The sequence below is a fragment of the Argiope bruennichi genome, chromosome X1 (assembly GCF_947563725.1).
Source record: "Argiope bruennichi chromosome X1, qqArgBrue1.1, whole genome shotgun sequence".
NCBI classification, from domain to species: domain Eukaryota; kingdom Metazoa; phylum Arthropoda; class Arachnida; order Araneae; family Araneidae; genus Argiope; species Argiope bruennichi.
Genome location: NC_079162.1, coordinates 85760799 through 85779173, shown reverse-complemented (window position 1 = coordinate 85779173; position 18375 = coordinate 85760799). Strand labels below are relative to the sequence as shown.

The 18375-nt window shown below is 26.2% G+C and overlaps 1 long non-coding RNA gene across 2 annotated transcripts; it reads right to left on the bottom strand.

Moving 5' to 3' along the window:
* Positions 1–1037: 1037 nt before the first annotated feature.
* Positions 1038–18048, bottom strand: LOC129959013 (uncharacterized). Of its 2 annotated transcripts, none has more exons than XR_008783379.1 (5): positions 17932–18048; positions 9800–9891; positions 8226–8334; positions 5160–5216; positions 1038–1280 (listed from the first exon to the last, which is right to left on the bottom strand). It is a non-coding gene; the product is annotated as an uncharacterized LOC129959013 (long non-coding RNA). The 2 variants fall into 2 exon arrangements; XR_008783378.1 differs by having other exon boundaries at positions 1038–1220.
* Positions 18049–18375: the final 327 nt, after the last annotated feature.

Sequence of the window (18375 nt, the reverse complement as noted above, 5' to 3'; positions counted from 1 at the left end):
GAAGGAAGAACCCTTAATTCACTTGATGTGAGCGGTAAGCATTCAGATGTCTGAACTGCCATCAGCGTGTTAGCAATTTAAGAATTAACTATTCAAATTACGTTAATTTGCGTATATAATGAATTTACCAATATTTTAATTACATAAATTTGCATATAGCAGTAATTAAATGTAAATAACACAATAGTCTTTGCGCTGGCTCAAACTGTCGATCTGATGATCTGCAGCCAAAGATGCATCCATTAAGCCTCGGTGGCTCACTCAGATTTCATAAAAATGTGATATGATGATTAAATTCATGATTATGGGTTTCATCTTTTGTCTAAATTACATACACGGATATTTAGGTAACAGACTGTCGGTCTGCTGGTGAATTTTTCACAAAATATTGATTAAATCTGCAACTCTTGTAATAAAATCCTTATACTTAATTTCTTCCTTCTAGCTCTTTAAATCTTTTAGTCATTCTTTTCACATGCACACAAGAGGAAGTTCTGTAAGCAGATTTCATCCAGGACTTTGGTGTAAAATCTCAGTATCTCGTAGGCCATTCCATGTCTGTGCTATTATATTCACAGAGAGAGATTAATGGTAGACATAATTTAATATATGGTTTTTCTCATGCTGAAATACGAAGATTTATCAAAGTGTTGTGATTCAATATTTTCATTATTATAAAACTTTTTGTCAAATTCTTCATTAATGAGAAGTTAACATATGATTTCAGTAAACTACTTTTTAAGATGTAAAGATTTTGATGCCCTGTGTACTAATCACATGAATTTCTGATACAATATGTGATGTGCTTTTGCTCTTTCTGTTGATTTAATTGGGGGGAAAATTCATGTAGCTACTATATTTTTTTAATTTCCATTAGTTTGGATTTGTTGTTAATTCCCAATTATTTAATTCTAGTATATATTTTTCTTAATCCGAGTAGAGAATGGAAGATAAATATGGCCATTCATTTGGAAATTCATTTAAAGACTAATTGCCTTTTGAGAGAAAATATTATTTATTTGTATTTAGATCACATTGAATACACAGAATTAATGAATCTCTTCTTTTCTTTGGAAATACAAAGGTGCTGAGGTGGATTCTGAGGTTCCGATATATATGACCTCCCTAGTCAATGTGAAACTAGGAATGGTAATGTAGAGGGGGATTGTTTATGAAGATAGTCCATCTTTTCATTACCATTTCGAAGTTTTTCATAACACCTACAATCACCAGGAAGATTTGTTTTCATCTGCATCTATCCATTAAGCCATGACATATTTCTAATTGTATTGTTAAAAATTGTTAGATGATTCACATAGATTGTACAAAATACTGTCAGATATTATGAATCAGATTATACTTGGTTGATGTATAGAAGCAACTGACATAATGTTTTTTATTGATTTCAAAAGATATTTCAACTGTAATGTATTATTAAAATTTTATTTGATGAAACTATTTACGACCAGATTGTCAGACTTCTGAGATCATTATTATAATCACTGAAATCCTTTCATACGAATGACCAAAGATTTACAAACGTAAAATGGTATGTAATTATGTATTTCATCATGTCTTTTCTTCGAAACATATAAAATAAAAAAAATTTCAGTTTTTAAATGTTTCATCATTTATTACGGATATAAATTATTTGTACATCTCGCAAATTACTATACCAGTAAAAAATAAAACATTCTATATTTTTTTCAGTGTAGCACAAAGTCAAAAAATGTTCGTTTAAAATGTACTCAAAAATATGTTGTTATTTAGTATAAGTGTGAAATAAATAAAATTATTTGAATTTCTTTGTAATTTTGTTCATATTTAGATGAAACGTTTTGTCTTATTAAAATTCATTTGTAATACGTTTTTGTTAATAGTGTTTATAGTTTATTATATATATTTTTAAAAGGATTATCTAGTTATAATAATAAACTGAAAAGGACAGCTAAAAACTCTTGATATGCTAATTGCTTGTAACATTGAAAGAGAAGAAAATTTATTGTTAACAATATCCTTAAAAGAAATTGATTTTAAAGATTCAAACATCAGTATTAATTGGTTGCATATTTGCCGGATATCGCAAAAATAATAAAAAGTCAAAAATAGAATTTAAAATATTATATTATCGTCTTTGCTTTTTATTCTTTTTATATTCTGATTTAAAATATTAATTTTATATACTGTTCACATTCCAGTAAATCAAATATAATTATTTATAAATATGGAATTTTTTTCTGTAGGTGTATTAAAATTCTTTTACTGATTGTGTTTAATGAACAACTTTAAAATTTTTGATACTATTAAAAAATATTCTATGATATTTTTCTTTTTGGCATATTTGCTATTTATATTACATACATATTGAAGATTAGTTGCTATTTAACGATTTATATTTTAAAAAATGTAAGCTCTTTTAAACTATTTTTGGACATCTTACATCATATATATATATATATTGTAATAATAGCGAAACATATTATCAATGTACTATGATGGATGTATTGTTTCTTTATTAAATTCAATGTTAGATATTTTAACCACTATTTTTTCATTGCCTGTTCCACTGCTCATGATATTCATGCATTGTTGATTGTAATAAATTTCTTTTCATATGTGTCCTTCACTTACATCTTAATTCACTTTATAATATATAATTATTAAATGCCTTTATTTTCAAATTTCCTATTTTATCAATAAATCCTTGTCCAGAAAGAAATCAAATTCTTGTCTCTGAATGAAAATTCTAGTTTTCTTTATGTTTTGTTTGTTGATAAGACCTTAAAAATGAAAATTTCAGAATAACAATATTATATTGTCGCAGATTTCAGCATTGAAAATTTCTATCTGTACCAAGTATGCTAGTTAATAATTCTCCAATCCTATGATAGATGGCGTTGAAGGATAATAGAGGAAAAGTTGCATACAGTCGCAACTGTTTGTTGTCGGACAGCACGTGTTAAATCATGTTAATATGCTAACGAGTTCCACATAACATGATATTATGCTTGTATGGTAATCAAGCCGAAAACTAAATAAAGAGCATTTATCGTCCAACATATATCGATATTTCTTAATATATCTTGTTTTCAATTTTTATTCCTTGTCTTTATAAATTATAAATAACATGGATTAATATAATGAATAATAAGAACTACTCCGAATAAAAGAAATTTTAATTTCATATAATAAAAATATTCTTGCTTTTTTCAATAAAAATCATTAGAAAATAATTGTTTAAAAGTACTTAAATAAAATGTGCTAATTTAGAAACAATGTCCAGATTTCATAATTTATCATATTCCATTTTTACAATAATATAAGAGTTTTTAAAATTTTAAGTTCTTTATTGCTGATTTGGAAAACGTCAGTTTCTTTCATTCTTTATAAAATATAAAGAAAATGGCATAGTAATACTTCAACAGTAAAATTACGTAGTTTTAATAAAACTCGAATTCAAAATCAGGAGTCGAATGTCTTCAAAAATAATTCTGTATATGAATAATCAATTATTATTCTTATTTCAAAACTACTATTGGCAGATTTTATTTAAATACGCACTAGAATTTTAACAACGGATGGATTAGATAATTAAGACGACTTCGGTAGATTAAAGAGACTTTCATACAATTTACTATTTCAGAAATCGAAAATAATAGTTCCTAAATGAGTGAAACATGGATTACAAATATTACGGAATGTAAGTTTATTAAGAAGAATGATGAACACATTAGAAGAATGATGAACACATTGAACTGTAGAAGAGGTCTTTCGATTTCCGTTTAATTATGGAACAACATGATCAAATAAAAGTAAAGTGCGCTATTACATATTATTAATATAAACTCAGCGAAGAAAATAACTGACCCTTAAGTGAAATGCTATGTTTCTGAATATTAAAGCCATTTCCGGTTTTCGGTCAAAAATTTGGCATGTTATAATTTTCGAAATGAAGTAAAAAATTGAAAATGAAACTAAAATATGAAAAATTGCAATGAAGCGGGAAAATGAAATAAATAGGGATTATGTAGAATACAGTTGTAGATTGAAAAATTATCATTAAAAATAATTATCTTAAAAACGAAAACAAGATGATAATTCTATAAAAAAAATTCTTAAATCTATTAAATGCAGGGTTTTTTTAGTAATTCAAAATGCAGTATATTAGAAAATAAGAGAATACGCATGAATGAAAAAAGAAAAACAATTTTAAATTGCCTGGAAATTTGACAATAATGCAACAAATATTACACTAATATAAACTGAAATAATTCGGACGAGAAAACATTTATACATTAAAAATAATATTTATCTTAAACACAACATAAAATAACTTAATAAAAATATACTATGATATTAGAAAATGGCATTTTTAAAGATATAAAACAAAAGAAATTATACATTTTTAGAAATAAAAAGAGCATACTATAGAAAAGTAAGCGTATTAAAAGAAGAAAAGGAAAAGAAAAAATCAACATACCTTCCATTGATATATAAAACAATGCTTTGTAATCCAATCGTAAAATATTGTGAGGACCGAGTCTCGATTATCATGAAAATTCAATCATTAACGAAAAAAATTATATAGATATGATATTTTTAAATTTTCATTAGTTTGAATTTGTAGTTTAAAATTTCCAATTATTTCATTCTAGTGTATGTTTATTTTAAACTAAGTAGAGAATGAAGTTAAATTCATCACTAGAAATGCATTTAAAGAATAACCCCCTAAAACTTAATTGTTTGTATTTATGTCCACATTGAATGCATGCTTTGGTCTGACAAGCGAATGTGAAACTGGGAATGATAATGTAAACATGAATTGATTATAAAGATAGTCAATCTCTCTATTACCGTTTCGAAGTTTTACATACACACCTACAATCATTACGAGGAAGTATTTTCATTTACTTTTACATTATATTTCAGAATAAAATCCAATAATTTCATTTAAAATAAATGCAAGTGAAATAATTTATGCATAGCATAAAAAATATGAACGAATTAAGAAAAATATTTAAGAATTTTGCTTCATTCATTCTTATTTTATATGCAGCAAGTATTTATATATGACTGAGCTTTAAAAGGACAGAGGAACAACATATTTAATATCAGCTTCCATCTTTAACATTTCAGACAAAATCTAATGTATTACTTACCATCAATCAATATTAAAAATTTTCAGAAATTTCTTAAGTCAAATCCAAAAGCATCATCTGAAATAGAAACATATTTTAATACATTTAGTTCCATCAATCTTAAAGGACAAAATTCCTTCATTCTTTTTTAAAAATTTAAGCACATGATTGAGATTGCCTATATGAAGAATCCTATATAGAATTTAAAATTTGCCTAGTTGAACCAAACACAATCTACTGAAAATTTAATTAGACTGAATTAATATTGGAAAAATTTAAATTTAAATTCTTGGTGTTTATTGTCACCGCACCACCCATTCTTGGAAGTTAAATTATTCATTTAAATTTATGTTTCAGTACTTCCACACTCTATTTATTGCCTTAGTTTAATTTGATAAGATTTTTCCACAGATGAACAGTTTTGTAATGGTGAAATCATTCATCACTTCCAAAGAAAATCAGATACTATATCATAGAAGGCTTCTAATCCTGATTTACATCTTTATATGTACAATTACACAAGGTATTTATTTATTTTTAAAAAACATTAAATAAACAAGCTCAATTTGCAGAACCTTTTGAGCATTAAAAGGGAAATCCATTAATAAGTACAATATTTTAATTTTCATAGTATAAAAATACATTTAATGGACACTACTATTATCAAATTCCAAAATGTGCATGCTATAAATAAGAAAAAATAGACAATATCAAAAATTCCTCAATGTAACTATAATATATTTTAGAACAATAATTTCATTTGAAATGAGTGTAGTGAAATAATTTTTATGTAGCATATTAAATATGAAATAAATACTGTTTACAAGGCATGTAGTGATAAATTGCTGCGAAAATTAAGCACCTTTGTATATGCATGCATGCATACATACATAAATCTGCATATTTTCTAAGCAAAGGATGTTTTTTTTATAAAAATGCATATTCTTTGTTAAAAAATTTTGATGCTCAAAAAAGCATGCAAATATTCAGCAAGCGGACCCCCCCTCCCCCTTCAAATGCTGAATTAAGAACAAATTTTATACTGCCATCAACTGATGTTCTGGATCAGGATTGCCATAGTCAGCTGCCTAGCTGTATAATATTTCAAAGAGCAATCTGCCAGTTCAAATACACCTGAGGGAAGGAGGAGATGCGATGCCTAGAGTTTGTAAGGATATGTTAATTTTACGTGAACCTCAACAAGATTGAGGGACAATTTTGTGTTATATATGTATTCAAAAATGCCTGAAACTAATGGAATTCCATTATTTTTTATTAATCTTTTATTGTTATATGACATGTACAGTGGTGGCCAAAATTGTGGATACTTTTGAAAATTGTTATGTTTTCTAACTTTGTATGCTTATAGAAAATGTTACATTTCACAAAATGCAAACTCTTATATATCATTTTAAAACGAATTCAATGCTGATTTCAACACAAAAAACAAATATTTGCAATATAAAAAAAAGTTATTCTTACTTTAATCTAAATAACAAACACAGTGATGAAGTGGATTGTAAATTCTGACTTTCCTGATAAATCACTGTCTTTTGTTCTGGGAACTAATGAAATGTTAATAACTGCTAACAGAAGCTGACATGGTTAATGTTGGAACAAGTTATTGTGATTTTTTCTGTAGAAAGAAGAATGCTTTTTTTTATGTAATCAAATTGCAAGTTAGAAATTTTGTTAAACTTCTTAATATATAATTGGAATTTTTGTAAATATTTCTAATATTTAATCAAGAAGCAATGACATCAAATAAAAGAATAGATTTGACACCTAGAAAGAGAACTAAGATTATTGTGTTGCATGAATGTGGTCTTTCCTATACTGAAATTGCAAAACCGGTAGGTGGTTCAGTGACTACATCTGGAATCAGAAAGTTTTGTTAACAATATCAGGAGACAAATTCAATAGAAAACAAAGCAGGAAATGATTGAAAAAGGTGCACCATATCTATTGATGGCAGAAGAATAAAAAGATTATGTCTCCAAGATAGAAGAATGTCATCAGCGACCATCAGAAGTCAATTGAATGATGCTGGCATTTATGTCAGTTCAAGAACAATCAGGAGAAGATTATTAGATGTTGGACTAAGAGGTAAAATTCAACGAAAAAGTCCTTGTCTCAATTTACAGTAGTGTATAAAAAGATTACAGTAGGCAAGGGAATGCATTAATTGGACAAATGATCAGTGGATACAAGTTATATGGAGTGATGAAACAAAGATATTGTTTTTCAATAGTGATAGCAAAAATATGTAAGACATAGAATAGGCAAAGAGCTACATCCTGATTGCATTCAGACAACTATGAAGAATTCAGTTAGTGTTACGATTTGGTCCTGCATGCTAGCAGAGGGTATTGGTTTCCTTCATGTTATCGATAAGACATTAAATGCAAGAAAATACATTGACACTACTCTAGAGCCAAAACTTACACCTTCCATCAGTGATCTCTTTCCCAAGAATGTATCATTTATTTTTCAACAGGATTCAGCTCCTTGCCGCACGGCAGCATTATAAAATGAGTGATTTATTACAAAGAGCATTGAATTGTTATCATGGTCAGGAAATAGTCCTGCCCTCAAAATTATTGAGAACTGATGACGCCGTTTGAAAACTCTTGTACATATGAAGCATTCATCAAATAAAAGAGAATTAATTGAGACTATAATGGTTTCCTAACATCATGCAATAACAAAAGAAGAGCTTAAAACTCTTCTCAGCTCAATAAAACATCAGTGTGAAGCTGTAATAAAAAATAAAGGCTACCCCTTCTAAGTACTGATAACTCACTGCAGTCATCAGCATCTAATGTATCTCGATAATTATTGCCGCTCAACTTTTTTTGTATTGCAAGTATTTGAATTTTAATTAAATTCTCTTTAAAATGATATGTAAGCGTTTGCATTTTATGAAACGTTACATTTTCTATAAGCTTACAAAGTTAGAAAACATAAAAATTTTCAAAAGTGTCCACAATTTTGGCCACCACTGTATATGTAAAACTCAATTAATATTTGTATTAACATATATGGATCTCATATTTCAAAAATACATCATACTCAATATATACCTACCAAGGAATGAAAAGAGACCAAATAATAAATTACTTAGGGGGGGGGGGAATTAGTAAACAATCATCTACATCTGGAGAAAATGTTTTCACACTAGAATTCAGAAGTCTTCCTAGAATAATTCAAGAGAATGACACTCATTTCAGTGAAAAAGATTTTTGCTATTTCTATGAAACTTTCAAAGCAGAATATGCATCAAATTAAATGCATATAAAAACTTTAAAACTCTTGATGTAAAAAGAAATTGAATCAGTAAGAAGAGCAATTTGAGAACTGCAACTGTTATTTTTGATATTTTATGTAAAATAATAATAATAATAAACCTACTATACAGATAATAGGCATGTTAAACATTTTTTTTTAATTACAGATCTAAAGAAAATACAATGTAATGGTAATGTATATAAATAAAGAATGCTTTCATTGGGTGCTGAATTAATCTTAAAAAACATCAATATTTTAAGAATGCTAATGTTAAATAGTTCGTAAGCTAAATTCAACCTACTGAGTAATTATTACAAAATTTCTATCAAATAAAGTGATGATTTTTTCTAATTAAAATTATAAACAATACAGAAAAATTTAATAAACTATATGATTATAGTTTATTAAATAATAATAATATAAATTAAATATTATAGGAAAATAAAAATGATCTTGACTCTGAAACTAAATATCACAGAAAACCTATTTACCAGAAAAGAACAACATTATATCTCTATGGAAAATAATAGTAATCCTGCTTGATAATATGTACTTCTTTAAAAGGTATCACAATAAAAAAGAGTATAAATCTTTTTAATCAAATAAAAAAATTGCAGATACATATTATCTTATACAATCTCTTAAAATAAATAATATGCACTACAATATGAAAAATTTATACAGTAAAAAGAGATAAACATACAAAATGGCCCCTTAATTTTAATTAACTCATAAAATTCAATTGCAACATAGAATTATTCTTTATAATAAACTGCTCAAAAATAAATATATAAATAATGTGTCAATCATTTAAAAAAAATAAATACTTTCAGTTATTCATAAGAAAAATTAGAATGTATATTTTGCGTCTATGCAGTCTTGCAACACTATATAGCCTATACAATATTAGAAAATTTGGTTACCAAAATTGTTTTATTTGATTTTTAAAAAAAATCTGAAGCAGTTAAGGAGCATATAATATTTGGAAGCAAAAATTTTAATAAACTATTCACTAAAATGACTAGCATTGCCAAATAAAAACAAAGTATAATTTAAAGATAAACATAAGAACTGTACCAAATTAATAATTTTACACCAAGGGAAGAAGGGGTAAATGGGTCAATATATCAAACACATTGTCTTATTAACTAAGAAATTTACTAACTATTAAAATTAAGGATAGTACAAGATTTGTTTTGTCTAAGCATGAAATATATGTGGGAAATCTTTTGCAATATGAATAAATTTATATAAGTCAATAGTAGAGGTAATTTAAATTTCTTTGCAAAACTGATTCCCAATTATTAAATGTACAAAAAAAAAAAAAAAAAAAAAAAAACACAGCATGTATAAATAATTTTTAAAATCCTTACCACTATTAGACTTTTCAGTTTCAAATCATCCAGATAACTACTATTTCAATACAATTAGGCCAGGAACAAAGAAAAGATAAAACCTTCTTTTTCTGCAAGTGAATGGAAGTAAAGATAAAGTGCACCTTATTTTTTTATGCAGCACAAAAATAAAATTATGAAATTATATAATACTTCTTAAACATTAATTAAATAACATTTGATTTTTTTTTTTTTTTTTGCTTTTGTTATCCTATAAGAAGTAAAAATATATAACCACAATTTTTTATAAAACACAGTCATAAAATTAATAGTGTTAAATAACATTTTTTTTTTTTTTTTTTTGCTTTGCTTATAATGCATGCTTATATAAACGAGGCACAATCTAGTGAAATTTGTAAAGCAAAAGAAGAGATGAAGATAGCTTATTCATTCATCAAAAATGTGGGTTCATGCCCCAATACCTATAAGCCTAAATAATTTTTAATTAACATGATAATTAAAAATTAATTATCATGTTAATTAATTTTTAATACCCATGATAATTAATTTATCAAATCTTATATATTGTAAAAGAGGGCATTTTAAATTTTATCATATGTTTTTTTTTTTTGTGAAAAATATATTGTAATATCTATAAAGTAAAATTTAAAAAAATCTAAAATAATTCATTACAAAACTCTACTGATGAAATTGAGATATCTGGTAATATGCTGTGCAAATTTTACTGCAAATGAATATGAACATAGAAATAGAGATAGTAAAGCAAGACTTGATCAATCAATAAGAGAAAGCTTTTCAAGAATATAAAATATAATATATAAAAAAAATTAGAGGGGAAATTAGTGGCATGCATTAAGAAATTGGATTACAGAAAAATATTAATAAAGCTGGAAAATTCAAACAAATTACAATTTATATATAATCTAAATATATATTTTTAACAGTTGAGTAGCAAAATACGTCATAACTCAAGATTGCAGACCTCTTGCAGACAGTTCAATAAAAAGTGTATGGCTATTGCACAATGAGAATGACAATTCTTCCTTGTCAAATGCTCATTCTCTAAAACTTCACAAAACACATCAAAAGTCTTTCTGCATTCAGAAAAAGCTAATCAATATTTTAGAATAATTGAGAAGATATATTCAAATTACAACAAAATATTTGGACATATTTTTCATTAAATGAAATTAATAGTAAATTAAAAATTATCTCCATTTTATTTTTTAAATGGAATTATGACACTGATTCAGATAATTAATGAATAAAGAATATTGGATAGACCTCTAGCTAGTTCATGACAATGTGCAATGTCTCCCCATATGCCCATTCAGTAATATCCGAGGAGTTGTTGGCCAGTAAGGATACGCATCTAATACGTTTAGGATTTTCTAAATGTGACTTTTTGAGAGGCCATAGTTTTTGCTTATCTCCCTTGTGCTGCTTGTTGGATGTGTGAGGGTGAAAGATAACACATCTTCCAGCTGCAGTTACAGCCCTACTTTCACTGGTCGGCCTGATCAAGGTCTGTTAGTCATGCAGTCTCTTCCTCTTAAATATTTTTCAATTTCTAGGATGGTTATATATGAAGGATGCAATCCTCAGGGGAAATACTGCTGGTATAATTGTGCTGCCAACTATGTTCTTATGTCCATATTCATTATAAAAAAGAATCATTCCACAATATTCATGTTTTAAAAACTATTCCATGATCGAGAGCTTCATGATACAACTCTGAGGAGATAACTCGGCAATAGCTACCTTAGTTAAAAATCCATAAACTATTTAAAATATATTTGCATAATGCACAAATTCTGCACATCAAGCTCAAGTTGTTTTGATTTGATGTGTTTTGCGAAATAATTCTGCACAATCTGCATATTGTCTGCTCTGCTTTTCAAGGACAAGGACAAAAATGCAACCTATCGCTTTCACATCAAAGTTTGTTTGTTTTTTTAAACATGAATTACAATTGATATCACTTTTCCATGCTGGGGGCTTGTTTTTTATCTGAAAGATAATCTTTTTTTCTTTAATTCAAGTTTCGGGATTCCACAGTTTCTATAAACCACAAACAAACGTGGATTTTAAGCCTTTTATTTTTAGCATTCATGACGATAAGTTGTCTCTTTTTCAAAATAAATGATGCTGTGTAACTTTGTAATTCCTTTTTTTTTTCTATCTCATACAGTCTTAAAGAAAATAATGCTAATTTCACCATTTTCCTCATGCATAATGAAAGTGAAAAAAGCAACTGTAAGTCGTTCCAATCAGTAATGGAAAGTTACTTTACCACACCTAGAGATCACTCTTATAAAGATAGCTGCAGCCATTCCATAGTTAAGAAGGTGGTAAAGGGCTTCAGTAGGTTTAGTATAAGAAGAAAAATTAAAAATGCTATTCTTTATATATATGCTATTTATATAATTATATTTATATAAATGCTATTCTTTATATATATGCTATTTATATAATTATATTTATATAAATGCTATTCTTTATATATATTTCTTTATATATAAAAATGCTAAATTCTTTTCTTTTACTCACTTATAATACTGTATAATATGGAACAGAATTTTAAAACTATACAGATGGTTTTGATGGAAATGAAAATTTTTATCTGGTTGAAGTAGTAAAGCAGTCAAGACTATTTATTTCTTATCACAGTTTTACATGATCTTACTGATTACATACCTATAGACTGACTAAGAAAGCTAAATAACAAAATCAGGAAACAACAATATATATCAAATTAGAAATATATTATCTAAATTACAATCGTCCAATGAAATTATTTTCTTCATAGCTTTCTATTTATTGAAACATAAACTATTTCTAGCACAAAGATGAAATTACACCACTTATAATAATAATATATACTCCTCGTTTTCCACAGATGAATTACTGTTAAATACTTATTTTCATTTCAAGAATATTCTGACATATAACTCAAAATTATATATATTATAAACAATAAAAGATTTTAAGAATATGAAATTTTACTAGCTTAAATTAAGAAGCAAAAATGACATTATGTGTCCTTGATGAACTGTTGCATCTTTTTTTAGCATGCAAATTTTTTCAACAAACAAAGGCATCCAACAAATTCTAAGTTATAATTAGAACTTGGTTATAAACAAATTTGGGATTATTAGTGAAACAGTTGATGGTGACCAAATAGTAAACAGAGTAGATGACAGCTCAGACATTTTAGGATATCTGCTTACTTCTTCATGAATGCCGAGTAATATGAAATGTGGATGTGTTAGGTACTAAGTATTTTCTTTAGTAAATACTTTTGATATCACTGACGGTCACATTCTGGTAGGTAGTTTTGGTCATGTGAAAGATAAAAAAATTGGTGATATGCTGATCATCCATAATACTAGAAGTATCTCTACCTCCTCCATTTCTTTCTCTCTAACTGTAATGCTGTTGCGAGTTTTCTCTTTAGTGCAAAGTTTTATTTATAAATGATATTATTAAAAAGATTATTCAAGGAACTGAACAATAAATTAAGAGAAATATAAATCTCTAAATAATAAAATTGTTTATTTCTTATCTATTGTATACTTAAGTTTTAAGTAATTAATATATTAATTGTTAATGTAAATAAAATATCCGTTATACTTATAATACTATTTCATTACTATGGTAATAATTATTTATTTCAATAATAATTTATATTTTTTAATAACATTAATAAATTTTCAGCTACATCTGTTACAATTAATACAGGCTAAGTTTTCTATGTACCATTCTTTAAATTACATTGAATTATTTTTTGCTAAGTTTGCACATCTATTTTTATTATATTATAAGTAATAATTGATCATTCTTTTCACTCAAATTTCAATAATTAAGTCATAAAACTTGTGTCAATGTTGAAAGCTTAAAATCTATTATATGACCAAAATACTGTTAAAAAAATGATAAAGAAGAAAAACAAAATTGCGATTATTTATTTAGGTTCTAGTTATACTGTTTTCAGATTTCATTTGTGTATAATAATAATTGCTTTTTAGAAGATAAGCTGAAATGGTTGAAAAAATGAAAACAGTTTCAGAAGAAATGATGCTACATTTTTAGTCTATATACATTGTTTGTTTTTTTAATATAGAAGATAAAAATTCAATAAAAGCATTCATTATAGAAATTTTGATTACAGCATTAACCTAATGTTAAGGGTCATCTATAAATATCAATTTAAATAAATCTCGTAACCAGAACTTTTTGGATCTAGAATTGGGAACCAATGGCATACATAATGTTTTTAATCAATATATAAAGTAATTATGGTAAAATTTCAAAACAGAAATTTTCATGATATATTTTTACTGTCATGCAAATTATAGTATTATTAAGCATAATTCTTTTGGGATTTGAATAATTTGCATTGCATAGTAGTGCAGTGTGGAAATTCAATATATTTAAAAAATCAACCTTGTATGGCTTTAAAAATATGAATATTTTTCAATGTTTCTTAACTTATTTTTGTTATTACTTAATCAGGAGAATAAAAGAACTTTTCAAAGAAACTACTGTGTATCCATCAGAGAACACTTTCAGACAAATGTCTATGTTTACGGCAATTGCTAAAGAAACAGGTTACTGTAGGAAGAGTTCATTTCGCACAGGTAGAAATTTTTTATATTGGCAGGTTTAGGGCCAAAATGGTGATATTTGGTATTATTACATTTAATTTTTGAAAACAAATTCAAAAAATTATTCACCGAGCTGAAAATCATTTAAATACTTGGAATACTGAAAATATCTGATATTCTTGTCATAGTATACAAAGAACAATGCAAATCATCAGAAAAACTCAATAATTATTTGTATGTCTAATGACTACACAAGAAAAAAAATAATTAAGAAATGTAAAGTAGAATCCTGCATGACAAAAAATTGTCAGTTCATTTGTTTTAAATTTATGTAAGAAATTAATAATAAATTCTGTGGAGCAAACGCAAGGTAATCTCTGTAATTTAGCATAAAACCACTAGTATGATTAATCACAATTATTTCATAATTTTTATAAAAGGTTGTTTATATTCTAATATAAAATAAAATGTTCACGATTAAATATACTTGAAACGTTTTGAAATTTGTATTTTCTGATGTATATACTATTTTCCAAAATATAAAATTAACAATTACCATAATATCAATTTGTAGATTTTTTAAAAATCTAACTTAGATATGTAACTTATTTTCAATATACACAAGCTTTCTGCAACATAATTAATTTCATAAAATTTATATGTAAGAGTATTCTGAATTTTAAAATAATTCAAGTGTTTTTTCAGGCACTTGCCAGAAGTCCCGGTCTTAAAAAAAAAAACCAAATAAATAAACACAACATTGTTTTATAGTATTCTACGAAAAAAGCTGTAAAGTTTGTTTTAAGGTAGTATTCCAGATGGCCATTTATTTATTTTCCCTGTTTGAAAAAGAAGTCTAATTATTTCAAAGAAAACTTTTTCTCACGAATTGTCATTTTAAATAATAGGGTGATGAATGAGCTTTTCTTTTCAATATATATCAGTAGTCATGAGCAGCTTAGCAATAAAGGATCCATAAATTCCTGAATTCATTTTATCATTTCAGGATTGAAAATTCTTCACTCTCAATGCCCTTCAATTTCTCCTTCACATTTCTGTTCAAGGATCAACAATGTCGTATGAGAATATTTATCAGTCACCGTTTTACTATCACAATCAGTATACTTGAGTAAAAGAAATCTAGTTAAATATTTTAATTCTTCTAGCTCACATTAATTTAAGTAAATTTTCAGATTCTTGGAATTATATCTAAGAAGGAAAGCTATTAAATCAACAGTAAGACAAGAAAACAAACCTGAACAAATGTCTTTTTTTCTTTATTCATTAAAAAAAAAAAAGGTAATGCACTAACTATAATATAATATTTCCTTCATATCATTACATTGTTGATAATACTTCACAATAACTATTTAATAGACTTCTTAATAATTGCATATGCTCATTGTATACCAGAAAAGAAATTAAATCATTCTAATCTCCAAATATAGTATAATAGAATCACTATTTTTAATTTCAAAGTAACTCATTTTTCTTTAAGAATAAATAATTCAATTTTTCATAATTATTTAACATTAAGAGCAAAAGCTTAAAACGATGTTTGTTTTTTCTCCCTCATCTTTTTATCTTGACAATAATTGTGATAGGAGATAACCGAGTTATACCTGCAGATTTAAGGAAATTATTCAATAATTTTTATGAAAATAAAGTACTAATTTCATAAAATATATTTCTTTTAAAAATAATGAAATTCAAAGTTCCATGCAAGAACTTACTTGAAATCTTCAATACAATTTCCAAATAAAGAATTCAAAATCAATAATCAGTTTAATTTTACCAATGCAAACAACTGAGTATAATTTGCTTAAAAACTTTCAATTGTTTATTTTTTTAAAAATATGATCTTGAAACAGATTCTATATTTTCATAGCTTGTGAAAAAGGATCTTTCAAAGAATTTGCTGCAGCTTCTTTGGAGTAAAACTCTGCAGTATTTTGCGCAATTTTACGTGCTTGTGAATTTAAAGTTTCCTTTTCCTAAATTGAAAAGACATTTTAAAGGGTGTCAAAATTTAAGGAACAAGAAAAAAAATTATTAAATAATGAAATGCAGTTAATATTAACCAAAGAAAAGGTTAATAAAAGAAGTAAACTAAGTGAATATAAAGACACATGCAACTGTGGCTAAAGCAAGAAGATGAATGAACAACAGCTTTTTTTATCACTTCAAACTGATGTCAAGAAAGAAAAAAAAATAACCCCCAAACTTCCACCTGATTCCCCCAATTCCCTACAGAAACCTGTTTCTATAACACCCACCGTAAACATAGACAACTGTCTCGACGGGTTCTTGTGGTAGACAAACAGTGCATATACTCTGCAAAGAAACTAAAACACAACATGCTTGCATCAATACTGTATAGCTTGTACAATCTAATAATATGAAGAATTTTCTTATGATGTAATTATTATTAAAAGCAAATTTTTACCTAGGGACTTGAATAACTTTCACTACATTTTAGTGTGATGCAGTTCAATAGTTCTCATAAACTAAACCTCAGCTTATTTATAAAAGAAAATTTAGCAGTCTTATAAATTGGACATTGGGTTTTATCAAATTGAATAAGAAATCAGATATTGTCCAATTTCAAAGAATCTTTCTAATTATGTTGCAAGAGTGATTTACTCAATTTCAAATCACAATATCAGATTGTATTTGATTATTTCAGTTCATCCAGAAGCCATTTTGGCATGAAATTATTTCAAGAAAATACTTTATAAAAGTTAATAACTTAAAATTTAATAATAAATGACACAGAAATTTTAATATGAAAAGCACTTTCTATGATAAGAAGGAAAGTAAGGAGGGTTAGAACTATAACTAACAATTTTTTAATTAAAGTTCCTTAAAACTTTTAACATTTTTAAAGCATTAATTATAAAATTTAAAAAAAAAAAAAAAAAAACTTTGTAATATTGCCTTTGCTGGATATCAAATAGCTATTTCGTTGAAATCAATATTTTAAAATGCTGTAACCAGAAGTTAACATTTGTAACAATGAAGCTTTATTAATAGCTATGAAAAGTTGAAAAACTCGTAACTTAAATCTGATTCATCCAATAAAAATATTTAATCAAAACATTTCTGTAATTGAAAACGTACTTTTTGTTAAGATAAATATCTATATGTAACCATCTAGCATTTCCAGGTTTAATTCAAGGTAAATTTAATAATGATGATCATTAATTTGAGGGATGGACAGTTTTTTTTTACACGGAATTCTTTTTAGTGAGAATTGCAAGTGATTGTTTGTTTTCAATCTAATGCAACAACTTTCCAAGTGGAATTAATACAAAAGTAAAGAATATAATCTTCTCCGTTTATAAAATACTGATACATTATAGCCAACTTAAACAAAAAACAGAAAAAGAACAAAAATTTAAGAACAAAAGTTTTGAGGATTTAAAACAGAAATTCTTCTAAAAAAATGATCTGGTAATTGATAGATCCAAAATATTTTTGATGCCACAGAAGCCACGGAATATAGTTTCTATAAATTAAAAAATAATATTTCATTTAACAAACCTATTAAAGGAGTAATTCATTAAGGATGCGAGTCATTAAGATTCGGTAGGCCTTCAAAACTAAATGGTGTTAAAAAAAACAAAAAAAAAAACAAAAACGAAACGAGAAACGAAAACGTATTTGAAAAATTCAACGAAGCAAAAGCTTACAAATATTTCTATAAGGAACAATAAAACTAAATGCAAAAGTGCATTAGTGATTAATCTTATGATGCGTTAGTGATTTAATCTTATTCTTTAAATTTAACATTTAAACAAGCAGAAAAAAATAATAAGGCCAAAAATCTTTATTAGATGTTGATAATGAATTTTTCAGTAGAATTTTCCAATAGTTCGAAACTGTTATTATTTCATTTTATATCGGTTGTTATAAAATATAGTTATCCCCAAAAAAATCGGAAATAAACTAACAATTTTAAAAAATCAAGATTAACTTCAAAGAAAG